The sequence below is a fragment of the Barbatula barbatula genome (assembly GCF_947034865.1).
Source record: "Barbatula barbatula genome assembly, chromosome: 1".
Lineage (NCBI taxonomy): Eukaryota > Metazoa > Chordata > Actinopteri > Cypriniformes > Nemacheilidae > Barbatula > Barbatula barbatula.
Window position 1 is genome coordinate 6,035,692 of NC_136766.1, and position 27,201 is coordinate 6,062,892.

Below are 27,201 nucleotides of genomic sequence, written 5' to 3' on the forward strand. Positions count from 1 at the left end.
AGGTAGGCTATACACGTCTTTAATTTGCGGTAAATATAAAATCAAACATAAAAAGTAAATAAACATGTGCAACAACACATCACTGGACACTAGAATCTAAAAAAAGTCTTAAATAGTTTAAATAGCGCTCAACAAACGTATGCATTTGTAAGCACATTAACTGAAATATCTAAGTTTCCAGAAAAAAACAGGCCACGTGTTCTTATTTACCTCTGAAATTTAGCGTTAATAAAGAATGTCCAAATCTTCATTTAGTGTCCTGCCGGACATATGTTTCAACATAATATTTAAGTGGTATCTGCAAACAGCAAACGTCCGAATAAAAACATACGCATGGACGGTTACATGTAGTGCTACGAATACATAAATGTCCATTTTACACAGTAATCCTGTGTAATGCTAGTAATGCATCACACGTGAATAAAAGCATAAATATACAACAGGGTGTTTTTCATGCATTATACGTCACCATATGATATGTAATGTTTTTTTATATTATCACACAATTAATTTTGTTCCGCAAAAGAAATACGCAAATACTCTTTCATCAAAAGTTACATGATAATTAAGATATGTTTGACATGCTTTGCATTTGATTACCTCGTGTACTTCACTTAACCCGTAGTTCATGTATCCATGATACTGTAATTACATGTAGCCAATGCAAAGAAAGGGACACAGTCATTAAATAATATGCACGATAAAAAATACGTTTGCATTATATGTGCAATTCTCACTTACATCATTTATTTCTGTTGTGATGACTGTGTATTATTATCATTACAAATTTTATTATTTATAATTATTCATACTTTTGATTTCCAACTTCTAATATTCGGTTTTGTAGCAATTTCATCTCCTGTTTCCGTTGTCTCCAGTCGTGCGCACTACACTTCGGGTTTGGCTTCGTGCGTAAAGTTAAGTGATCTGACGATGTAGACGAGGAACCTTTTTACCACGGAATCCAATCAGTTACCAGCAAACATGTACCTGTTTTCATCTGCGTGTTTAATTTGACCCATGCAGTCCGTGGACACGGGAGAGTAACAGATCTGCGCAGATATGGCAGCGAGCGAACATATATCTCGGACAAGGCAGGTTCATGTGGTGTGTCAGCCTCATGGCCAAAGTGAACATAAGAGGGCGCTGCCATTGCACCTGGTAACACGTCCTGCCCCAGCCACTCGCGGCTTCAGACCGGACAATGCTCCACTGCTGTCAAGTGCCATAGTCCCAGTGTGTGATTTAGACCAGCCGTGCGCCACAACTCACCTCTTCTGCTGCCGCAATACGCGCATCTGTTGTTGGGCCCATCTGCAGCGCGCCACTGCTGTTGACTTGTGACTAAGTTCAAGTTGCATTATTCAATCGTGCAGTTAAATGTTAATTGATAAAAAATGATTATTTCGTTAGTATGCAACTCAATTTAGAGCCATTACTTGGATTTATGTGTCATTCATATTATAGTGGCATTACTACAACATTTTCCGTATTCTAATAAAGTTACGAGAATGTTGTAGACAGCTGCCTTTATCTGCTTTCTCATCTTTTCATTTCCTTAGTTTTGGTGTGTATTCAACAGTGGCACGCGCGGTGCATGAGGTTAAACGAGCATACGCACGCACGCACACAGGGACACACTCTTTTTGAAATACAGAAAAAAAACATTTTATACATTACATGCTTTTCTGCTATTTGATAGGCAATTGTATTTTCTTGTTTATTATTTTCTGTTCATTTATTTTGAATTAATTTGCAATTCATTGTTTGTACGGCCATGTTGAGTTGGACAGGGGTTCGCGCACTAATCCGCATGTTCACCAAGGGTTGGTTGCCTGTACAGTCATTGTACGTATTAAGGACAGAGCACTTGCACTTGATAGAAGCTTGAAGATAAGAAACACATTTATATTAAAAGAGCACGGAATGAAGATTATGTGGGCATCGTGTGTTCCTCGGATTTATCCTGGCCACACTGTTCACGAAAACGAAGATCAGGTGATATTCGCGTTCATAAATATGGCTATCAAGTGCCAGACGGGATCACGCTGCATATTCAAATATGCCTAGATTTGGCATGGCAGGACACAAAGCCACAGACAAGCTCTGATTCTGTCCCTTTTCACGCACCGGCCTCTTATTATCTCACTGGCCCTCCAACTCTTCACGCACTCTATTTTCCATCCATTCATTTTTACAATCCCTCTTTCCCCAGAGAGCAGACAGGCACATCACAAATGCTGGAGATTCTCTCAAGGCGAAATCTGTATGCATATCAAACATATCGGCGCATTTGACGTTGCCATCTTCTGGGCACTGCATGTTCGTAAAACTGCGGCGTTAACGTTTTATTTGGTAGGTTGTATTTTGTAATTCTGGGAGTTACTCCCTTCGAACGCATAGTCTACCGTAGGTTTTTATTTAAGGCGTACTATATGTGTCAGCAGTTATAAAATATGCCTTTGAAACTGTAACTTAAACACACGGACACCTACTCGCTGACATGCACACACGGAGACATACACATGCAGCTGTCACAACGAGGATACATTATTCCACGAGGCCATAGGGTTTATTATTGCCATTGTTTGTATAATGCTCTAATATGCGTTTGTGATAATGCTTTAGAACGTGCTTTGCTTAGTGAATCGTGTTTCCTATGGCTTATACATGCAGTTTTATTCAACTTTTAAGGCGAGGATTTCCCTGCCGTGTGTTTACCATTGCGTAAAAAATATACCGTATGACATGGCATATAACAAATGACAAAACAATAATTTCATGTTCTATATATTTTACTTTATTAAATCACAAAATATTTTACTAGAATGCATTGGCATTGAAATAGTACATTGCTTGGGATAATATTTATCAGAATTACGTAAACACTTTTTACATTTTTAATGCACACATCAGTTAATTATTATTTGAAGCACACACTACACGTGCATTATTCAATTTTTAATGCAAATCATATATGATATGTTGACCATGGCAGTGAATGACAATGTGCCAGCACACGCGAACAGATTCTGAGAAGCGATTCGGGCAAATGCACATTGTCTGAAGTACTGTCACAGTGACAAGAAAAACAACCAATACAACCAAAAAGTAACATCTTATAATTTTTCAATACACATTATGTAATCGATGAACGTAATCCGGTTTGTTGCATTTGGCAGGATTAGGCCCCTTTAGAGTTGTCAGTAGCGAAAGTGCTCCTTGAAAGAGAGTGCAATTGTCATTTCTTTAGTGAGAATCTACAATAGAATTATCATGAGAAAGGACACCGGTCCGGACTCAAAGGTCCGATCTTGGGATACACGCTTTTGATTCGGGAACAGGGCGTTTAACGTGACCACCAAGAGTACAGTGGAATTGTTTTGGGGCAACGTGGAGAAAAAGCAGACCTGCACAAACCCACCGATCTATACTACAGTTGTTACTATTGATCAAACGTCACCTCTTTGAACGCACGAGCTTGAAAGTTACACTACTTATCGAGAATTATTTAAAAAACACAGAATGTAAGGCATAGCATGTCATACATGCTTCCTACTAAAGGAACGATATAGCCTACATATTATAAAAATGTGTAATTAAAGAAACAGCACCTCCATTCAAATAAAAGATTGCATTAATATAATAACAACATACCGAGCGTTTATGATAGTTTTTCATAATATCTAGCAACGAAATTACAGAGAACAGTGAGTAACGCAGTGTTCATTAAAGGTAAGAACTTCTGGTTTTACATCGTACCCTCTTATACTCTCTCTTCACCTATTGTGTGTGTGTGTGTGTGTGTGAGAGAGGTACAGAAATCATTTCTTATAATAAGATTTTCATATGCCTGAAATGTTTTTAAAATCTATATTTTCGAGTTTAAAAGAGTCTACCTCTAAATATGATATCAGAAACACAATTTGTCCGATCATATATTAAAGCGACTTAATCGCAAACTAAAGCCTCCACGCACAGTCTGTTTTTCAGTCTAACCGACATGAATATTTGTCAATAGCCAAAAAGAAAAAAAAGAGATTTCTTACAGGCTGTTTAGTTATTTGCAGTTGTCCATCTTGTAAGCATGCACTAATCTCAATATCTAACATAATGGGACAGTAAGCATAAACACATGCGGTGTTTTAATGCGATGGAAAAGGTCAGATATCATTTATTATAACGATTCAAAATGGATTTACACAAATAACATGCAGCGTGTTGCCAACGTGTTATTTTAAAGTCTTGACAAAAGACAGGCAGTTTAAATTGCTCACATAAAATCCAAACACTTCCTAAAACACACACGTACGATCCTATATAGTAAACATGCACGCTGAAAACACTATCTTTAAGATTACACCGTATAAATATTTTTCCAGTCATTTTGCGTAAGTGTAGCCCAGACATCTCAGCATTACGAGCAAAAGCAGATTTTATATCTATATGTTTAGGATCTGTCCATACGTATAGGCTACGTGACTCTTTACGTTTACTCCGTGTAGTTAAACGTAATAATTTGCTTTTTGTTAATGCTATTTTCGGAATCTGTAGAAAAGTTGACCGTGCATATGCAATAAAAAAATATCGAAGTCTTTATGCTTTTAAAACATCCATAATGATATAAAGAGTTCGGTATTAGTACAGTAAAGTCTCTCGTGTTTTTTTTTAAGTTCGACGATCCTAAAAGAATCTTAAAATATAAATATGATCCATTCTGCTACATGTGATTATTTTCATAAGATAATCAAACGACTTCGTATGGCGAACTTGCTGTCTTTGTTAAACTTTCCGACGACGACGCGGTTGTCGAGGTTAAAATGTGTGTTCATTTCATTTCATAAAGACGCTCGGTTGGATAAACATACTTAAAAGCGCGTATTTCTAAATGCAAAAGTAGCGCCCGAATAACGGCGCGCTCCTACGCTATTAACTTCCAGTGTCTTCTTTCTCATCAAACTCTTACTTTGCGCTGTACTTAATTCCATATTTTCAATTCCCGATCACTTCTTTCCTCTTTTTCCTTCTCCATCCATCCATCTATCCATCCCTCCCTCCCTCCTCTATCTCCCTCCTCCCTCTCTCTCTCCTCGGCTCTCTGCTGAATCTTATTGATCCAGAAGGTGGCTAATTAGCCCTTCCCGTCGTGCCTGTGTAATGAAGCACATGCGCACTGAATTAATCACAGCCATTTTTTGCAGGAAACTAATTAGCAGGAATAAAGATCCAAAGAGTTTTTTCTTTTCAATCATCAGATCTCACTTTCGCCTCTTCCTCTCTCCCTCCAACACGAGACTCGTCGCCTGCTTTGCATCCAAATTATTTTTATATTGCCTTTACAACTAATACTCCGTTTTTTGTACACTCGCCGCAACAACAATGATCTTTCTTTTACCCTCATCCTAAACGCAAACTGACCAAAAGGGACTGCCTTGATGGGATCTTTAGCCAAAGCGTCTCAATACTGGATTAAAAAGCGAGGATCTCAAAGCGGCAGCGAAACATTGTAAGTTGTAACTTTGCTTTCTCTTTCTGCCTCTTTTTCAACGTTGCGTTTTCTCTTTAGTTTCAATAACAGACCGGAGCGATCGCTTTCGGGTTTTCGGCGTACACCTACGCCGGCTTTGCCTATTCTCCCAGTATGATAAAGAACAAGCGATTGCAAGTTATTTTCATGCAAGTTGCTTTTATTTCTCGCTTTTCTTACGAGTATCGTTACCTGTGTTTACATCTGGCTTCGTCCTCGCTCTTCTCGTGGAAGAATAGAAAAGGGCAAGACAGCGATTCCTTTCCCAAACAGTTGGATTTAAAACACACTTCTGCGTTTTCGCGTATTCGCCGTGGTCACAAAAGGCACGAAGAGTGTCGAGAAAGAGGTTTTGTGACGAGGTGTCGATGTAGAAGGGTAGTAGCACGGGGCGCTGGGAGAGTAGCGGGCGCTTGGCGTGATCGTAGCCGGGAGAGAGGCGTCTCGGTCCAGCCCTCGAGTCCGTCCAGGTCCGCCGATCGGAAAGGTTCTCGTTTTGCACAGAAACGCTCGCGTACGTCTATTTCCTCCCTGATTTAGCGAACACGTCGGGAGCAGAAAATCCTCCTTATCGTTGTGGTCTTTACTTTTCGTGTCCTTTCTAGTGTGGATGTCTCTCCGCCCTTTGCTTTGCTTTGCATTTCATTCCCTTTACTTTTTTCGCTCCTGTCACTTTCACCGTCTTTTCTCGCTTTATTTCTCATCCCGAGCGTTGTTAAAGTTGCTCTTTGCTGCTTCTCGGTCGGAGTCACATGCGAATCGATGGGCATGTGTGTGTGAGAGAGAGTGTGTGAGGGTTTAGGGGAGCGTGTTTGGTGTGAAGCCGATGCTCCGGGTCTCATGAGCGGATCAGAGAGCTCCGAGATACGCGGCACGACCGCGGCAAGTGATTTAAGACGAGGAAGGCAAAGATATAACGCACTTTTGCGATTTAACGCGAAGTAGTGAAAATAAACACGAACAGACTTCCGGACGAAGACCTCAAAATGACTATTAAAGCTTTTTTTAAACATTATCGTGCGTTCTCTTGTTGTTTTCTCGCAAAAACGCCAATTAAAAAAGTGTCTTCGAATTGTAAACAATACTAACGACTCTTCGTCGCACAGCTTAAACTATTAAGAAATCGCCTGGTAAATAGACACATTTTGATTTAGCAAAAACTTGAGGAACAGCACAGGTGTAGCATGAATTAAAAATGTCAGACAGGGACCGAAAACTGTCGTGAACGAAGAGGAATAGACAGAGAGAGTCCCTCGAAGATATACGGACAAATGTGAATCCATACAGTGATACAATGTTGCCCACAGTGAGATACAAAGATACAAAACGAGGAAAGAGAGAAGACGCGATGGAAGGACAGACAGACAGAGCCAGAGCTGACTGAGTGTTTTGTGAGCTGCTGCATGGATGTGCAGGGTTGGGAAGAAAGAGAGGGGGAGGTTGAGAGACTTGGGGTCAGACGGCAAGAAACAAGGGAGCAGGGGTCATCGAGTGAGTGGAAGAAAGATAAAAACGAAAGAGAAAACTCAACATTAGCTAGAAAGGGAAGAGTGGGGAATAGTGGGGTGGGTGTATGGTATGTTGTGGGGTCACGCAAACAATAATACGATGAGATCGCCGGGGTCAGCGGGATTACAAAATACAACTCGGGTTTGAACAACAAAATGAGAACGTGTTCGATTTTGCATCGGACACAGAAAAGTCTTTAGTTGGGAGTGAGATTTTTTTTATAATTTTTTTTAAGGGAGAGAGAGGAAGGCATGCATCTAAAGTGAGGTAGAGAGGATAGAAAGGGTAAAATAGCCACAGGCCGTATCGAAGGAATCGGAGACGAGGTCAGAAAAACACAAATCCCGAGACCTTTTTTATCCTTCCTGACGTGTCCTAACAAGAGAGACCAGAAGCTGACGCGGTGACTACGCACGCTTGTTTAGGTCGAGATTCAGTGGTGTCCGAGAAGCTTGGATTTGTGGGTTTTGCTGTGAAATATATTTTATGCGTGAACGGTCGTGTAGTATAGTGAAATGTTTCTGTACATCTGAAATAACTGTCATGTGTGTGAGGGGAATGGCAGGCAGAGTGATCCATTGTGTGTTTTCCTTGTCATAGTTCTATCTTTTTGAACGGTATCGTAGGGGGCAATGGTGGGCAACCCAGCTCTTCCTTTTTTCTGCGTTTCCTTCCTTGTTTTTTGGAGGGAGGTAGGAGAAGGACTGATAAGTCAGGGCTTTAATGTCTCTCGGCTCCCGAGTAGAAGGGTGGCAATAATTACAAGTGTCACACAAAAAGAATATATAGTATAATTCAGGTGCTGTGCATGGGCTCTCTCTCTCTCTCTCTCCCTCACTCTCTCTCTCTCTCTCTCTCTCTCTCTCTCTCTCTCTCTCTCTCTCTCCCCAACTCTTGCTCTCCCCTATCCTTTCTCTCTCTGCTCTGGCTTTCACCATCGCAAAACAAAGACAGCAAGCAAGGTCTTTGCCATCTCACTCGCTCTTCAGAAACTCATCGATGGGCTATTCAGAGCTAATCATTTGCGGACAATGATTTTGATGGCAGTTGGCTCATTTCTAGGAAGTCGTATTGTTGCAATATTTGCTGTCTGGCATTGCCTTTGTGTTTCACCTTAGCATGAAACCTTTAAATATGTTGCGTTTTGGTAATTATTGTCAGTATTCAAAGTATGTTATGTTATTCTTATTAGGTCTAAAAAAGCACGGTTTTCTGCGATCGTCTGCCGCGTTACAGAAAATGTCTGGCTTACGTTTGCAGTGTGATCTGGTAGAATTTCCATGTTTCTGAATTTGTCCAGCCTACTAAAAGATGGCATAGGCACTGTAGACTGTTTTCTTAACGTGATTTGAAATGTGAAATTTGTGTTTTTTAGAATTACCTTTTTATTTTCTTCTAATGTGTACAGAATTGTTTTTCTCAGTTAAATCCTATTTATCAGTCAGACTGTCATATTAGTTAGTGTTAATTGTAGACATTTAATTTTATCGTTGTCCCATATCGTTGTTTATATTACTTCATTTCACCTCATAGAATTGTTTTCCTGAACTAAATACAAATATTTCCTATATTTCTATTATATGCTCCTTTATCTGTATTAATATTGTAATTAAAATATCACAGTAATTAAATGGAATAGGTTTAATTTATTATAATTACCTTGCTGTCTTTAAAAGGGTTATTCTATAAATTAGGTTTTCTGCCGTTGGTTAGTGAATTTGCTAGTTCAGCTAAATATGTGCAATTTTGCTGCACATTATTCTACAGAAAAGCTTTATTTGGTGGCTTGATATCACACCTTCTTCCTCTCATGACAACAGAAATTGTACGTAAAGTGTACTTGTCCTGCTCGTGTGGTGCATGAATAGAGATGCCGATATGATATACACTTGCTGAGTGGTGTGTGAATAGATGTCACTGTGGAGATGTAGGGCAGGGGGAGACTACAGTATGTGTTTCTCTTTACCCCTCCCTCCCTCCCTCTCTCTGTCTCTCTGTCTCTCTCTCTCTCTCTCTCTCTCTCTCTCTCTCTGGGGGCTGGCACCCTCAGGGAAAGCCTTGGTGATGTCCTCAGTGGTAGAGGGCCCTCTTTAGGTCTACATTATTGACAGGCCATGCAATATATATGTAGACAAATATACATAAATCAAATTTAAATACATGAATGATTAAAAAATATTTATTTGTATTTTTATTTCTGAGCAAATAAAAAAAAAGACAGTTAAATATACACATTTATGCATTTTAGTTTTTCTGTGTTTACACAAAACAAAGTTTGTCACAAATAAACCAAAAATTGTTTATGAATATCAATGTAACGTTGTAAATAACCAAACACAATTGCATAATTTTAAAACCTTGCAATTGAAACTATAAAAATGTAATTGTCTACAGGTTTTTAATATTAAATACTAAACCTAAACACTATATTCTTGTTCATTGTGAAGGTGAAGCGTGTGTCTGTCTGTAGAGAGAGGCGTCGATCTCAGTCACAAGTTTTCCATTAATTCAGCCATGCTGAGGAGGCCCAGCACAGAGAAGGACCAGCCACCTCCATTTACTGTAGCGCTTGAAGTGTGTGTGTGTGTGTGTGTGTGTGTGTGTGTGTGTAAATTAGGTTAGCAGGAGCACTGGGTCTGATTACACATGATGGTTTTGAATATGCAAGCCTGTGCAGTCAGGACCAGTTCTTCCAGTTGTCCCATAATGAGAAGGAGGACAATGGCGTACGTGTCAGTGCTATCATTAAACCATGGGCTGGGGGCAGGCAGAGCGTGGGTGGAGAGGATGGAGTGTGTGTGTGTGTGTGTGTGTGTGTGTGTGTGGAGGGGTTTGATGATAGTTAGGTACGCTGTACCTGTGTAAACTCAGCCTTTACCGCAAGCCCGACTCAAGCCACGGTTTCACCTTTCAGGCGGCTGTGTGGACTGTCTGTGCACTTTTCCTTTCTACTTTTTACCCCATATCCTGCTGTTCTTTTATTTGTTCTCAGTTGGCACACATGACTGTGCTGTTTCACAATATGCTATATTGTTATCTCTAAATCATTGTGCTGGAGATTTATGATGTAGAAGGTGTGTGTATGGTATGAGATTGTTTTGTGTACATGTCATCGGCAGAAATTTGTATGAATACTTTTAACATTTATCTCCAACGTGATCTTTTTTTATTCGTGCTGTTGTGAGGATTACTAATATTGTGTGTAGTGTATAACAGCTGGATTAAATATCAGACGGTCAAACTACTTGGTGTTTTTATTTGAGCTTAGAGGAATACAAAAACGTATTGAAAAAAGTAAATATAAAGCGGGAATCCTCACCTGATGAATCCTGAGCTTATCGGGTCAGACCTGAAAAAGACGTGTGTGTGTGTGTGGAACGGGAACAGACAGGAATTCCTCTTTTATTGGAAGAAGCTGCTTTTGCACATTTTCCGTCTGTCAGGGAATATTTCAGGAGACGTGTAGCCCTCAGCATTTGTCATTCGCTGCTAATGTCTTGAGGAAATACAATGGTTGTAATTCACAGTCATGTGAGACCGAGTGAATATTTTGGCTAATTTGTGGAAAAATAGATGAGGCAAACCGTGTGTGTGTGTACCCAGACAAAACTGTTAAGATAGTAAATAAAGAAATGAGTAATGATATTAACTTAAAAAAATAAATTTGGAGTGCTAGCCGTTAGCTCAGGCTTCATGTAGCGGAAGGCCACGGCACAACATGCGTGCATATATGTGTGTGTGTGTGTGTGTGTAGGTATGCGTGAGGGTTTTTCTAGCACAGCACCAGGGTGTAAGCCTGTAGTTAAGATGGATAACTGCAGCGTAACGCAGATGGTCGTTGGTGATCGTTTCTCCGTGGCTAGTCGCGACTGGCATCTCTGGAACTGTTCGGCAGGGACACGGACCTTCTCCCCCCTCCTTTTCTCTGCACCCCGGAGCCCAGCGTCCGGCCCTCCGCGCTGTCGCTTATCATCACAAAGGGGGAGAATGCATAAAACATGGAGGACACACAGACACTGGGAGCCCAAGTCGCCATTCTCTCCATACAGAGAGAAGCGTGAGGTCCCGTGACTTTGACATGATCCCTGCCTTCTCGCTGTTTTCACGCTGTCATTTTCTTCCTCGCATAAATTTGATCCAAAATGAATTGTGGTGCATGTGTGAGCATATGCACGCAGGTGTCTTACGAGTGGCGTTTACAAGTGAAAAGTCCTCTACCGTGCATGAGGTAGAAAATATTCCGGTATGAGCAAAACGTTTATATAAATAAAAATTAGAATGAAAAGGATAACCAAGTTAGACTTTATGTTATTTTTGCTTGGGTGATATTTTAATTAATTAATTCTCAACTAAACTTTAATTTTGTATTTGAAGTAATGTCACATGTCACAATTAGCTCAGTTCTTTCTGATATGACAAAACATTTTTAATGGTTTTTAATGATGCGAATACAAACATGATTTGTAGATGTTAAACAAGCTGTCTGGGAAAACAGATGTGCGGTGGAGTTGATCCTGAGAGTGTCTGCAGATGTCATTTTTCTGGCACATTTTATGTTTACGGCGCCATGTTATGCAGTCTGTGTTAGCCTTGGCTAGATCAACAGAATGACAAGAAAACAAACCTGGATTGAGTATGTTTGTGTGTGTCGGACAAAGTATGATGCTGTATCGTGCCCTCTGCTGCAGTGTATCGGTTATTTTTGAAAAATATATTTGCGTACATTTTCAGCAGTAGGCTACATTGCAATAAATGTGAGAATTAATTCTAGCAAATTTTCTCCAAACACATTGACATATATATATATATATATATATAGTTTTTTCTTGCATGTTTTTTGTGTGCGTTTATTAACAGTGGTGCTGTATGGAGGCATTCATAGTTTTTTTATTTAACGTGCAGCGCATAATTTTTGTGAGCGAGGGTGCTCGCATCGTTTGCAGCTGAGCGCCGTGCTGCATGGGCTGTCAGAAACGCGACCCGTTTCTGTGCGTGTGAGTGATCGACAGCACGCGTGCGTGTGTGTTTAGCGTGTGAGGGCTGCAGGAATGCTGAGTGGGAACCGAGTGAAGCCCGACAGGGCGATGGCACTTCCTTTCTGTGTACGGCACAGCTTATCCTCCTCGGGATTAAAGACAGCAGAAAAGAAAAGAGATGGCAGGAGCCCCCCTCTCCTTCGCTTGCCCTCCTCTCTCCCTTTTTCCGTGTTTGGTAAAGGGGGGGAAATCTCAAACAAAAAGCGTGATTCACTTGCAAATGTGCAGCAGCCCATACGGGTCCCCCATGGTGCACTAGGAGAGGAGCGAGGATGAGAGGAAATAAAGGTAAAGTCGTTCGATTCTGTCTTTGTGGCGTTGAGGCCTAGCGAAACCTCAGGCCAGCCCGGCTCTTGAATCTATTAGTTTGGTCTGAAACCGAACAGCTATTTGAATCCGTACGAGGGTGTGTGGATGTCTTTTAGCAAATGCTTGTGGTTTTATTATGGTGTGTGTGTTTAGCAGCGAGTGGGTTAAGAGGCAGAGATAGACCCCTTTGTCTCGGTGGCCCTCTTTGTCATTGTTGTGCTGGAATTGAGCTGGCTGCACCTCACTTGACCACAGCAAAGCAATAAAATGGCCACTAAGTGCTACAGGCCCTCTAACAGCACCATCTCCTCTGGGCTTTCACCTCAAATGCGCACACGTGTGTGTGTGTGTGTATATAGAAAAATGGCATGCGTGTTACATGTTCCTTTGACATTTGAGTTTTATTATTTTTGCCTACATTTGTTCCGCTGCTTATTTTAGAATTATTACTTTAATTCTCCTGTAAAACAAATCAAATTTTTATACAAGCTAGATTGTAACAAAATGCATTTGTGATATTAGTCTAATTTATATTTTAATGTATCAGTTAAGACTTTGGAATATATAATTGCATGCATTGCGGATTCTAAATTGTATTATGATAGCATTATGGCGATTTTATTTATTTTCAATTTAAAATGAACTTGAATTGTTAATTGAATTCGCTTTAATTGAATGCATTTCTTTAAGTATACAGCCTAGATCATTCTGTATTGTCTATTCATGTCATGTTTTATATAAACATAAAGGTAATACTCTGGTTGTGTGTGTGTGTCAAGGCCACTGTCTGGAAGGGTATTTAGACTGATTGTTTTCCTGTTTGATGGCAGCCATTTTGGTTCAATTTCAGATATTTCTATAGAGAAATTTGCTTCCGATTTACTTCACATAGTCTATAATTAATACAACCACAGTCTCATCGGTTATTTGTTTATATTTTATTCTCCGTGTATTTCATTAAAACATATCCGTCTTAAATGTCTTTGCATACTTTTATAGTCATATATGTACCCTGTATTTAAAAATAAATTACAGTAGTACATGAATATTTCCGATGTTTGTGTCTGAAGAAGTTCAAGTTGTTTTCAGTGTTAATGATTATTGTTTACTTGACAGAATTATTTTCCTCCTAGACGTTATAATTAAATGTTGGGCGGAAAAAACCCAGTCTTTTCCTGTCGCCTTCCTATCACATAGGTATTTAATGAGACTCGAGAAGAGCCACGTGATTGGTGTATTGGCACGGAGAGTCCTGTGAGAGGTCAGCTCATTGGCTGAGGTGTTTAATTGGTATTGTTGGACACCCCTACACCCCTCTTGGGTGTAACTTGTTTTTGCCAGGTGTACTGTACTCTCTATTAAGTGTTACGTAGGACCACAATTAAATCAGGCCTGACTGAAGTTGCACTATTGCTGGGGGTGTCTGGCTGGTCGCATACACGCTTAACACAGCCTCCAAGCGGCTCAACCGTTGTTTTGTTTCTTTTGTTAAGTGTGTGAGATTTAAATTCACCTTGATCAAAATCCGTTAGAAATAATGGCAAGGAACAATATTTTGTGTGAAAGGCTTGTCTGTTATATTAGCGCTGTGCCTGTGTCCTTAGGCTGTTATTTTATATATTCAAGCCGTAAACCTCCTTTTTTAATTTAGGGTCTGTTACCCCATTTGCAGGACGACTGGCCAATGGGGCGAGCAGGCCACTTGGGGATTGCTCAGGGCCAGACAGCCACAATAGATTGGTGACCTCAAAGTCGTGACGTCACACCCGCTGTCTGCCATTTGTGTCAGCCAGAGTCTGACCTTTGCATCATGCAGTCACTATTATTCACTGAAATCCTAACATACATTGTGTTAGAGAATTAATCATATAGAAGTAACCACTGCAATTTCTTTAACTATATTTTTTAAATTGAATGTCTTGTCAATCTCTCTAGATTTCAGTCTATCGCGTTCAAGCACACACCTTTTGAAACCTATATGTAAAATCTACAATCCTTTTTTATGCGCTATTTGTTTTACTCCAACCTAAACATGCTAAAAATGCCTGGGCTCATACATGCGTTGTTGTTTTTTTACACTGTGCATCTGCAGTCACTTTATCCGTCAGCTGTTTCACACCTCATTTGACGAGTGTTATTTTTGTTCATTCTAAAAGCTTGCTAAACAGCCGGACATGGTAAATTCGTGAGAGAACAAGACACATAAGCGACGGTGGGGTCAGACCGAGGTGAATGAAAGGCTGGTGCTCGCATGAAACATTTATAGATCAGTTACTTTGTCAAGTGTCACTCCTTTTGTACTTTTTTTGTCGTCCTTTGTGACGAGTTTGTAACCGTACACATACCCAAGATAAACCCGCCTTCCTCTAGCTGTAGTTTAAGCCGTTTAGCTAGCTGTCGGGCCAGTGCTAGCCTTGCGGTTTCAGGGAATACACATCGAAAGCGAATTTGTTCAGTGCTGCGTAAATATTAATGTCTCACCCTGGCAATGACAGACATGTTGTCATGGAGTATGACGCTCGTGTGACGGTGTCAGAATTTGTCTGCTGTCCAAATGGCGTATATGGTTACTCGTAAAATATCAGTTTGTGGAGATTGTGATTGCAGCTTCCACGTGTGAAAAAGATTTCATTAGTGTGTCTCAATTGCTTCTTTTTGATAGGATTAACTAGAGAGCGAATGGAGTCTTTGTCTCTATTTCTGACAAGAAATCTCTTTCATTTCAACAATGTTAGACTGTGCAGATCTGCGGAGATACCAATCTAAAATAAAATTTCAATATTTCTTTCATCACGTTCTCTCAAAAGCAAATATGAGAGTTATGTTATCTATATTTTATATTTGATCACTTCATGAAATGCACAATTTTAAAGGCCTTTATCTCAGTTCTGTGCAGTATGTCTGGAAAGCAACAGACATGAATTATTTTTGTTTCTTGCAAAGAAAAATGACATTTTAATTCCTAAATCTTGCCTGTCAACTCCATTAAATCTCTGTGTTCCAGAAAAGTACCTCTGAGCAATAGTCCAGATTCACATGAATGTTGCTTTTATTCAATGAAACACTTATCTGCAGTTGTGTTTTACAGCGTTCTTTGGCCTACCGTGAAGGTACCTCCTGTCGCTGACATACATTGTGTTTACGTGGATGGGACAGAGGGGTGGAGGGGCGCACAGACACTCGTTTCATCACTTCCTTCCTAGCTCCGTTTTTATGAATTGAACTGTCATAACAACTGCCAGAGCTGTAGAGGAAACTGAAGGGGGGGGGGGGAAGCGTTCATGGAAAGGAAAGAATTGTTGCATGTTATAGAGAAAAAGAACAATAGCATCCATCCCAAGGCTAGATTAGGTGATCACAGAGCTGTCCAAGGGAAAAGTTATTTTTATTTTCGAGCGCCATCTGTGGGGCAAAGTGCTTGGAGTTCGAACTGCCGCGATGCGAGTAGGCCAAATGAAAAGTCTTCTCGCACATTACAATTTCCTGTGCACTGTGTATGTTTTTGTCAGGGCTCTTTTTGCACGGTCGAAACGTGACATAAGCGGGGAAACAGGAAGCCTGGCTGACATCTTTCGCAATCTCCCTCGAAACAGGAACTGAGAGCGGGCCCAGCAGTGGCCCCTTACTACTAGCAGATGGATGCCAACCTGTTGAAGGCAACTGGCAAGGGGGAGGAGAGCTACAGAGGGGGCTTGTGTCAGCCAGGGGCCCCCGGGACCCCTTCTCTCCTGGAGGGTCCGGAGGTGTGGTCACCGTCTGTTGCGGGGCACGGCTTGTGATGGCGTGCTTAGCACTTGCCAGCAAAAGCATTTATATGCAAATGCTAAACAAGCATTGGTGAGACTAATTACGGCCGATCCTATTGAACGTGTGCCAACCTAGAGAGAGGAAGGGAGTTCCTACAAGCTGGGGTGGTCTTGCCCTGCTTGTTTACTCATTGTCTTTCTTTATTAGCCCCTCATTGACACTCCTCCTCGATTGGAAGGGGGGGTATGTTTGCAGGGTGATCTCCTTTTTACGTTGAGCTGATGGGTTTAGGTCGATGTCAGTTCGAACCTGTACCCTGCCAGAAAAAAGATTGTTTTTTGTAACTTGCCAGCAAGCATATTAATCTTCCATGGTTGCCAGATTGGGCCCAGACCCACCTGCTGGTAGTATAGTTATTTGCACTTCTCTTAGTCGATGCATCGTATTTGCACAAAGCTAAACTCTTCTCAACTTCGTTTCATTGCGAACAATGTGCAGGTGTGTTGGTCATATTCCAGCAGTTTTAACTGCACTGTCATGATGAATGCAGCTACTATTTAATGCTGGATTTTTCTGCAGGAGCGAGAAAGAGAAGCACGTGGCCTCATACAAAGGATGCTCTAACTAATTACTTGTGGTGCTCAAAATGCATTTAGGTCAGCTGTTTTAATCCCATGCAAATTTATGAGCTGAAGAGAGGGGAATTAAAGTATTTTCTTTAACTATTAAAGTTTTGGAGTCTGTGGCTGCCATTAACTGTGGACAGAGGTGGTATATATTAAAGCTTTGGCCTCACTTGCTAACACTGAGAGCCAGACGTTCAACAACACAATTTTTCATCAGAGTTTACAAACCTGGCGGAACATTTTATTTGCTTAATTATTTTTAGGTCCTCTGCATAACATTTAATCTAAATTTATTGCAGCGTACAGCTCGTGCTGCCACACGCTGTTTAGCAGAACGGCTGATCTCAGAACAGCCAGGCGTCACGACGGACAAGCTCTCGTTGATTGAAAAGTGTCCCTCTCTGGCAAGAATCATAGTGGTTCTGGAAGCCGTTTACACTGAGAGAATCATGGCAGAAGCAAATCTACGCGAGACGCAGAAGGGGAGAGAGCGGGCGGCGATACCTCCATTTTGAGCAGAAATGTTTTGAGGTGGAGGAAATTAATTTGGACCGTATTTGAGACAAGCCAGATCCCAGAGTTTGGAGTTTTAGGTTTGACCTCTGTGAAGATAAATTAGCTGGATAAGCTTTGCTCTGGTCTGATTTCCAGCTCTTTCTTTTTGGCTCATCTCTCAGCGCTTGGTTCTCCTGAAGGTAAAAAAATAAGTAGTGTTGCCCTTTAAGTTATCCGAAATAAACAGCATGGCATGCGTCCTTTAATGTAGAAGGCAATCCCAGAATGCATTGTGACATGCTAGGTGAAAAAATTGTAGACGATATATTTAAACTTCGTTATAGTTTCATTTGTTTTGAACATGTTCACTTTTAATAGTTTGTATTGCGTTCCTGGTGCACCAACCTAGTTGTGCTATTAGCTTGCTATACATTTCAAGATTATTTACATCATTGTTGAATGAGTCACCTAGTTAGGATGCTGTCTTATACAACTGTGATGCAGCAGTGCATTGTAGGAAATATGGGGTTTCTTGTCATGTTCTTCACTCTTAATTTTGGACATTGTCTCTTTAATTTGACTACTGTGTTCCCTTTTCATTGTGCCAAGCTAAGGACACACACATGCATAACCAGACCCATAACTGTTTGTATGCACAGTGCATTTTTAAGGGGGACATTTGGCTGGGTTACAGTGGTTTGATCAAAGGTTGTGTGTGTGTGTGTGTGTGTGTGTTTGTCTAGGCCAGGATTTCTCACAGAATGCAGCTGGTCAGCAGTGTCTGTTTAACAGAAGGAAACACAAGTTCCTCTAGACCTCTGTCCAAAAAGGGTCTTTGTCTTTAGTTTAAGTGTCAAACAACAGCCACACATAGACTGGGCCCTCAAACATTTCTTTGTAAAGTCACTCTTAAAGTGCATGGTTTTCTTAAAATGTTTGGAGCGATATTTTTCATTTGCTGTGCATTTGTGCAATTGTTTGAAACCAACTAATGGACCCTTTTTTAATGGATATTAATTCGGTTCTGCTGAATTATCGTACGAAACTAGACCTAACTTTGCCAAAAAGTTTTTTTCCCTTCGTTTTTGACAGTAAATCTATCATTATATATAAAATGTTTGCATGTGCGTTTTAGCATTTTTCTTGGTTCTTTTTGAACAATGTTAAAACACAAAGACAATACAGAGTGCACACTTTACAATAGCTCTCTCTCTCTCGCCCTCTCTCTCTCTCGCCCTCTCTCTCTCTCGCCCTCTCTCTCTCTCTCGCCCTCTCTCTCTCTCTCGCCCCTCTCTCTCTCTCTCTCTCGCCCTCTCTCTCTCTCTCGCCCCTCTCTCTCTCTCTCGCCCTCTCTCTCTCTCTCACCCTCTCTCTCTCTCTCTCGCCCTCTCTCTCTCTCTCGCCCCTCTCTCTCTCTCGCCCTCTCTCTCTCTCTCGCCCCTCTCTCTCTCTCGCCCTCTCTCTCTCTCTCACCCTCTCTCTCTCTCTCGCCCTTTCTGTGTGTGTGTAAGTTCATTGTTTCTCTTCACGGCACGATTAACCCTGTGCTGCATGGCCAACCTCCTATCCCAGCCCCTTTTGGGGCCATGTCTTCACACCACGTCTGTCCATCTGGACACTAGACATAACACACTGTTTACTTTTCCTCAGCAGTGTGTGTATGTGACTTTGTGTTGGGGGGATGGCCCGGGTGAGACCTTCTGTCAGGTCTCGGTTGCTACTCATCTGACTGGTAGCAGCTTGAGGCACACTTGGAGGGTTTCCCTCATGTATTACCCAGAAATCCACTGCACTTTAGAGTCTAGGTGAAGCTTGTCCATGCTGTGTGAGCCAATAAAATCCAGTTATTTGATTTTCACCTGCCCCTCTTTGACAGGTATTGGAGGATAGAGAAATGATTGTTTGGATGGTGTCTGTTTGCAGAATGATAAATTAATGGTAAAGCGCAACTGACAAAGCGGATCTGCGTGAAAGCCAAGTGGAGCTGATTGAATTACAGTTTCAGAGACCCAAATTCTGGCCACATTCCTGCATTGAGTCGCAAGATGCAGCGCTGGCGTGTACAAACACATACACACAGCCTTGCTATATTAGGGACTGACAATACAGGTTATGGTCATGGGAAACTTTTATAAATAGCAGGGGATTTCTATCATGAATATAAATGTTTATAATTAAATTTTGCTCGTTTTGTGTGTGGTAGAAATTGCTCTTTGTGAGTGCAATCTTGATATAAATTTTTTGGAAAATGAATGTCAGGGAAAGTCATGGGCACCTTGACTGTATTATTGGTCGTAGCATTATCTCCAAATATTAGCTGTTGAATTATTTAGGTGGATCTGATTGGGATAACGTGCGTTAGATCTGTCTACATATCTATTTGAGAAATGTTTCTTAGATGACCAGCGTGTTTTTAGATGCATGAAGCACATGGTCGCACATGGCCACACACACCCCCTCGCATCGAACGGCTGGGTGACAGCAGGAGAGTGGGCGTGCGTTCATGTCCGTGTGTGTCACACACTCGCTTTCCAAACAGCGTTTATGTTGGAACAGCGGTGCGGGCCATTGTTATCAAAGGCGCGATTAATCATTACATTTGTGCAAAGCAGGGGCGCTGTTGCCATGGGGACCCAAATGATCTGAACTGCTTTGCATATCAACAGGAAAGTTTACAATCGTGGCAGAGCAAGGGCAGGGCCCCAACCGAAACCTGCAGTGTCCCCCCCCCCTCGCATGCTTTCTCATTCACTCCTCATGGATGGACAAAAAGCTCTTCGACAAAGCCCGCCTCAGCTGATCAAGGTGGTCTCTAATGAGCGAGCCCTTAGAACAGGGAAAAAAACTGGTTAAGCACTTAGAAAGTAAAGTTTACGTTGCCTTTTTTTGAAAGTTGAATGTGGCCACTAAGAAACTTAGTTTACACAATGCAATCGGAGACTTTTTTTAAATAAGCAAATGTAGTCCAGTACATAACACATCTTATTTGATTTTAGTTTAGCTGAGCTGTGCTGTCAGGGGCAGTGTAAACATGAAATGTCAGTTTTATGTCATTTGACCTTGTAGAGACAAAGTAATCTGCAGTTTCGTCTTTGAAACCGAGATGGCGATAAAGAGTACTCGCAGCTACAATCCATAACTTTTGACTTTCTTTTTGTTAAAAACCAAAAGTGGCCCTTGCACACAAAATGCACTTTATCCTTGTTTTTCTTGAAGACCACCTGATCAGTCATTTCGGATCACACAATATTTGAGTAATCTGAGAAAAAGGTGAGGATTCTGGCATGTTTTAAGACGTTCGAGGGTTAAACGGGGTCTGATGTTGTTTGCTGTCTGCAGAGAGCTCTGGAATGCTCGCTGTAATGCATTCAGACATCAAGCCCTGACCTGCCCGAGCTAAAGAGCTTCCACTGACCCTCAACGCACAGGACAGTATAGAATAGTTCTGTTACGCAGTTCGTGCCGAGAGCTTTGTTTTCATTTAAAACATAACGCGACCATATTCAACGATGCGTCTTATTTCATTCTCTGCAGGGCTGCTCGCTGGACACATTTGGGCTGTTTTTGTCATTTCAGGCAGGTTCTTGTAGCTGGTTTTGCTGGAATGGTCTCTTGGCTGCCAAGTGGGGTTTGTATATGTAAATATCATTTGGACAAGCAGCGAGAAACAAAGTTGGCTAATTATAGTCGCTCTGAGAAACATGACGTTTGGAAAATAAGCCTCTCTTTTTAGAAACTAAACAGACTTCCTCCAAAGACTGATTTGGATCAGGACTGTGGGATTGTCGCGCATAGTCTTTTAAAATGCATTTTGTGGAAGTGTATTTTCAGAGCACGGCCTCGGATAGATCGTTCATTGTTCACTTTAACACACACACACACGCAGACACACACACTCGTGACTCGGAATATTCTGCAAACCAGATTTTGTCCATTCTTTACATTTCATGACACTCATGTGTCAACTGATTACATGTTTCCAGTGTATTTAACAACTGGTTGACTGCATTTTAGCACAGTAGGTGTTAATGGCTGTTGCGTGTTTGTTCATCTTTAAGGTGTTTTTTCGCAAACGTGAGGGTGACACTGATAAGACGCTAGAACAAACAGATACTCAAGCCTGTGAGATTTTGTAATGCACGTGGTTCCAGAGGACGTTTTTCTTCTGTAATAATTACATGCAGTCCTGACACGTGTTTATGGTAGACTCTGCCAGAGGGAGACTCTGCCCCGTGACAAAATAGCACTTAAAATTCTTCCCCAAATCATTTATCAGCACTTTATTCTTCTCTTTCCCTCTATTTCCGGTCACTCGCTGTCAGAAACGTTTGGTGAAGGAACGTACGGTGTGTGTATATATCTGTATGGGCGGTCCTCTGTTCCCTGTCGTGTGTATGTAGTTAGAAATGTACACACCAGACAGAGCATACAGGGAAGCAGAGGATAAATGTCGTATGTGGCGTCTGTTTAATACAACCTGGCATGTGTTTTCTTTCATTTATTTAATTTGATCTTGAAATAGACAAAGGAAGGAAGAAAATGCAGAGGGTGGAAAAAGATTCATTGAAACGGTGTACTATTTCACTATATACTGCAGTGTGTATATTTTGCTTAGTATGCAAATTTCTGTGTCCATTAAATACCCAGATGACCTTCCACATTAGCTGAAATGTTCAATATGCAACTAGAACATGCTGCGTGGGATGCTGCTATCCCACAATGCAACGCGCATAACTTGAATTTCCATTTTTAGTCTCCTATATACCGGACTTTATAAACTAGTGATTTTAGTTATTTTTTGGTTTGTACGTTTCAAAAGTTAAAAGAACTTTAAGAATGGTGACCGTGTAGTGAGGTTATGTGACTATGTAAAATATAGCACGGTTCTACTTTTAAAATGCCTTTTGTTGCATACGGGATAAAGTTCACAGTATTTAAATAAGTGTACATTTTAATGGTTCATTCTGCATGGTTTATGACCATTTTCTATCCACAACTCATCGAATATGTCTTGTGGATGTATTAAATGTAGGTCTTTGCTGAACGTGTGTGTAGTTTTGTGGTCGCTATCATCTGTATAGGAGAAGCTCTTGCATGTGTGGTGGACTCGAAGAGCACCGCATAGTGATATTGAGGTCAGCTGTCCAGAGTGATCTCATGTTAAGGAATCGGCGAGTCAGCAGGGTCATAGCAGAAATGCTATGACGACACTTTCTCCACTCCGATAAGGACTTGCCTTCTTTCCGCTCTTCTCCTGGGAAACAAGGAGAGGGCGATATCAACACCGGCACCCTGTTCACCACATGAGCAGTCCGATTGCAGAAATTTCACAATCACACAAAGAGCTCAGAGAATTTGTTAGTTCAGGGGTTGCTCTTTTATTACTCAGGAGACGTTAAGGAGTTTCAGAGTTTTCAGATGTTTAAAAGGGACCGTTCACTCAGAAATAATGATTATGTCGTCATTTCCTCAAGTTGTTCCAAATCTGTATAACTGTATTTGTGCTGATGAACACGGAGTATGATATTTGGAAGAATGCTTATAACCAAACTGTTCTTGGTCACCATTGACTGCTCTCCTACATTCTTAAAAATATCTTCATTTGTGTTCCACAGAACCAAGACAATTTATAAAGCTATTTTTCCTGCTATGGTAGTCAATGGTCAATGAAATCTGTCTGGCCAAATCAGAGCCCATATCTCTCCTGAAACTCTGAAGACACAAATGAGATGAGCACATATTAGTTGTTGTTGTTTTTCCAGGTAACAATTTGCTGTTGAGATTTTTAATTGTTAACTGCATTTTATTATTTTTATTAAGTCTTGTCTTTTCCTTCCCTCTTCTATCACACCGTCTGTAAAGTTCTTGACAAATATCAAAATAGCTTAAAATAGCCGTCAGGACGTTTCCTGGATGTCACAGTGGTGCCAACTGGTGCCTGAACAATCCCTGCCTCTGTTTAAAACGCTGCCCTGTGTCCGAGCCTGGCCGAGGAAGTGCCTTCAGGAATTTGGCATGTGGGCAACGGCGGCACAAACAGATTCCTTACGCAGAGTTCTGCTTGGAAAGCGCAGGAGTGTAAACAGATAATGGCTCTCATGCAGGGGAAAACCGGAAGTAGGAGGGATCAGGTCAGAGCGTGTGTTTTTCTCAGCTCATGAAAACATGTGACTAGCATTGTGTAATCTTAAAGTCTTAATTTGGCCTTTGCATGCTCGGATTGGTAACAGAAGTGCTGAACGGCGCAAATCGCAGCACATCCCCATCCTGCTGTTAGGAGAGATCGTCCTCGCTCTTTGTGATTCCAAGGGTGTGTTGATGTAAGATGATCAGCTCTGTTGGGGGCAACTTTGCCTCGCCTGAAGCTTAAACTTTCCCATCGTTTCACTTTTCACTGCAAAGAAACCCACCGCATTCTGCCGCACACACATGCAGACGCTCAAACATGCGTCTATAATTTATTGCTGCTGGGTTCTTGATCAATTGATAGCGCCGAATCCTTTGGTAAATAGAGTTTCAGACATATTGCCAATAGACTTGGGCTATTGATTGGAGTGTAAATTAAAAACTTAATCAGGTCTCCAAGATAAGATTTATCTCCGCCCCTAGCAAATTACAAGGCGGACTTGGAGTCAAGCAGGGCGGTCAGCAGTGCCCTAGGTGAATGTGCCAGTCCGGAGTATGCGAAAAACAACTCTTCTCAACCTGATTGTGGTCTAAACTCGCTTGGGAAACCAGTGCACGCTCTCTTTTCGTAGTGCGCTTGTGGTATTCGACGTAGTGGATTACATTGTCAGAGTCTTGAGAAATCTGAATTGGGTTTAAAAAGATTGCTTGTATGTCTGTAATGGCTCGGGTTGTTTTGTAATCCTCTTCTCTTTTTTTTTAAACCACCCTTGCCTTTTTGATGAAATATGTAAATCGATAAACTTTTGCCTTGTTTCCTTAGTCGCCAACAATCTGTCCCATTGGTTATTTTCACTAAGGCATTTTCATGTCCATTTATGCAGCATATCACCGTATACATATTCAACACGGACCATATTTTGTATGTATTAAGACAATCCCTTTGAATTGCACATTGATTAGATTATGGATTTTTACAGTAATTGCCAAGCAAAGGCTTTTCCTCTCTCATCTCTGTTATTAATATTCCAAACTGAGGATGCACAGGAATAGCACCATCCATTGTGATACTCCCGTATCTTTGCATAGGAACGAAATGCCAATAGAATAACTACCGATTTTGGAGGGTAATGGGCGTTTACAATTTTTTAAAGCTTCGGTGGCATTGTGCTCTTCGGATATCTTCCTTTGTCTGTAATTAAAACCAACGTTTAGTCTGTGATTAGAGGATGTACGAGACTCCTCGGTGGGATTATAACGTTCTCATTATCTTTCCGTTCTGCTGCTCATATTCAGAGCAGATAGGGAGAAGGAGGAAAAGGAGAAAGATGCTGAATCGCTATAGGTGAAGTTGATCCAAAGATTATGTTTGATCTTATGTTTGCATTTCTATAGTGGTTACTGATGCTTTGGTGCTGGGGGATTTGTATACATGTGCTGGTTTCCTTAGTAGGTTCGTTCGAGACATCGCTTGCGACGATGGAAGTAGCCTCACCGGAAGGCCTCGCTAGCTCCTGTCCTCCCAGGTGAAGAGGGCATTGAAGGTGTAAGTAATAGCCTCTCCTGCCAGATAAGCCATGGAAAGACCGGTTTAGTTGGGAAAAGTGTAAGGGGGGTCTTAGCCTGATAAAACCACTGTTTCTCTCCGTAATACCCAACAGCTAAAATCAATAGGTGGGATAATACTACCGCTTTCCGTCCAGTCAGTTTTATCTTCCGCCACGCTCTGCCAACATAGACTTCATCAGAATTAACGTGTTTGGAGACAGCATAACTGGAAGGGACTGATAGCCTTAATCTGTTATTTTTCTGAATTACTAATGTTTTGGTAATTATTTCACTTCTTTTAGAGGTCAAGCGTGACAACAGTGTTCTTTTAGGAGCGCCAGCCTGTGGCATGAGGTAACGCATGGAGATTTGAGATTGGCACTGGTAAACTGGGTGTTACTCCCTGGGGATAAACATAGGTGTGTGTGTTTCCTCACAGGTTGGGTGTGTGGGTAAATCTGTGCTAGGGAAGTTCCTGTCATCACCTCGATTTTTCTGGAAGTGCATGTCTGTGATGCTCGGTCACTGATCTTCAGGATGAAAAAACATTCTGCTGGGCCCGGTGCTCTTCGTCATGGTTGTCACAGCTGTTTGAAGAAAGGCACATTTGTTAGCTCAGAATTTTAGTTTGACCACAGAAACCTCTGGGTTATTAAAACATTTTGAATTGCAATTCATTTTAAAAAGAAACTATGGTGGGCATGCCTGCATGTTAAGCTTTTGCACTTATGTAGGAGATGCACATTAACTTTGGTGTAATTTTCTGAATTCATTTTCCGCTTCTCCATAATATCCTATAGTTAAGTCTTCTGTACCTACGGCCAAATATTTCGATTATATTATGGGATACTAGTAAAACAAATCTTCTGCAGAACATTTCACGGCAAGAAGAATAACTATGTTAGCATCCACACCAACAGAAGTTAACATTGTTTATTCTAAGCTTGCGCTCGGCTAGCTTTCTCAAGCCATTTAAAGGGACAGTTCACCCAAAAGTACAAATTCTGTCAGTTTTTCAAGATAAAATGAAATGGTGATTAAAAGTGCCACAGAACTGGTTGTTAAATTCTTCAAAATATCTTTTGTGTTCAACAGAACAAAGAAATGTATACAGACTTGTAACATGATGAGGATAAGTAAATAAAAATTCATTTTTGGGTGAACTGTTCCTTTTAATTCTGAAAGTGATGTCAATGATGTTCTTCTGGATCACTGTCGTTTTTTCGTTATAATGTGAATGCTGCTTTTCTCTTACATTTAAAAAGATATTATTAAAAACGAATGTCTCTATTATTATTATTATAAAGCATCGCATAAACTTTAAAATCTTGCTTATAACCTATAAAGCCTTGCATGGTTTAGCTCCTCACTACTTGAGAGAACTTCTAACGTATTATAGTCCATCACATGCACTACGCTCTCAGGTGTCAGGTCAGTTGGTAATACCTAGAATTTCAAAATCAAGTGCAGGCGGCAGATCCTTTTCCTATCTAGCACACTACACTATCATCATATATATATTTCAAAGATCTAGGCTGCACTAGTTCGATCAACCGGAACCAGGGACACTTCCAATAACAACTGATGCATTTGTTGCATCAAAGAGTGCAGAACAGTCCTCTACTCTCAGCCAGTCTTGTCTCATTGTTCCAAGGTTACCAGAGCGGGCAGGATGCAGTCCAAGGTTACCAGAGCGGGCAGGGCGCAATCCATTCCAGACCTGACAAATGCTGGACGAAGGACGTGGCGACTCTACAAAACTTCAGTCACTATTAGATTATTAATGATAATTTTAAATCTAACTATTGTTATTTTGCCTTGTTGTGCCTGCGAGCTTGTGCAGAGGCAGCAGTTTTTGCCAGAGGGGAACTGGAATCCCCTGGTTAGGCCTGGTTTCCCTCTGAGGTTTATTTTCTCCTCTAATGGAGTTTTGGGTTCCTCGCCACCGTTTGCATACTGTCTTGCACTGTTTGCCTGGCCAGGGGGGCTGCTAGAATTTTATAGTTTAATTATAGTATAATTTAATTAACACTTCATATAGGAATTTATTGTGTGTCTGATATTTGACCTGTGTTTTGACTTCCATAACCTTTTATGTTTTACTTATAGTCAATGTTTTCTTGTACAGCTGCTTTGTAACAATGAAAATTGTAAAAAGCGCTATATAAATAAAGCTGACTTGACTTGATTATCGTTCTCAGTCTGAATGGGCCTAAACAGTCAAGTCCTCCTTTCACAGTCATCATAGTGTGTAGTTGTAAAATATTGCCCCAGGGAC

General features: G+C 41.0%; 1 protein-coding gene across 1 annotated transcript in view; it reads left to right on the top strand.

The window, feature by feature from the left end:
• Window positions 1-5,118: 5,118 nt before the first annotated feature.
• Window positions 5,119-27,201, top strand: part of zfhx3b (zinc finger homeobox 3b) — a 142,533-nt gene continuing 120,450 nt past the window's right edge. Inside the window, exon 1 of the mRNA XM_079464589.1 lies at window positions 5,119-5,506. The gene's annotated coding sequence lies outside the window, so the exon portion shown is untranslated. The remainder of the gene's footprint in view (window positions 5,507-27,201) is intronic.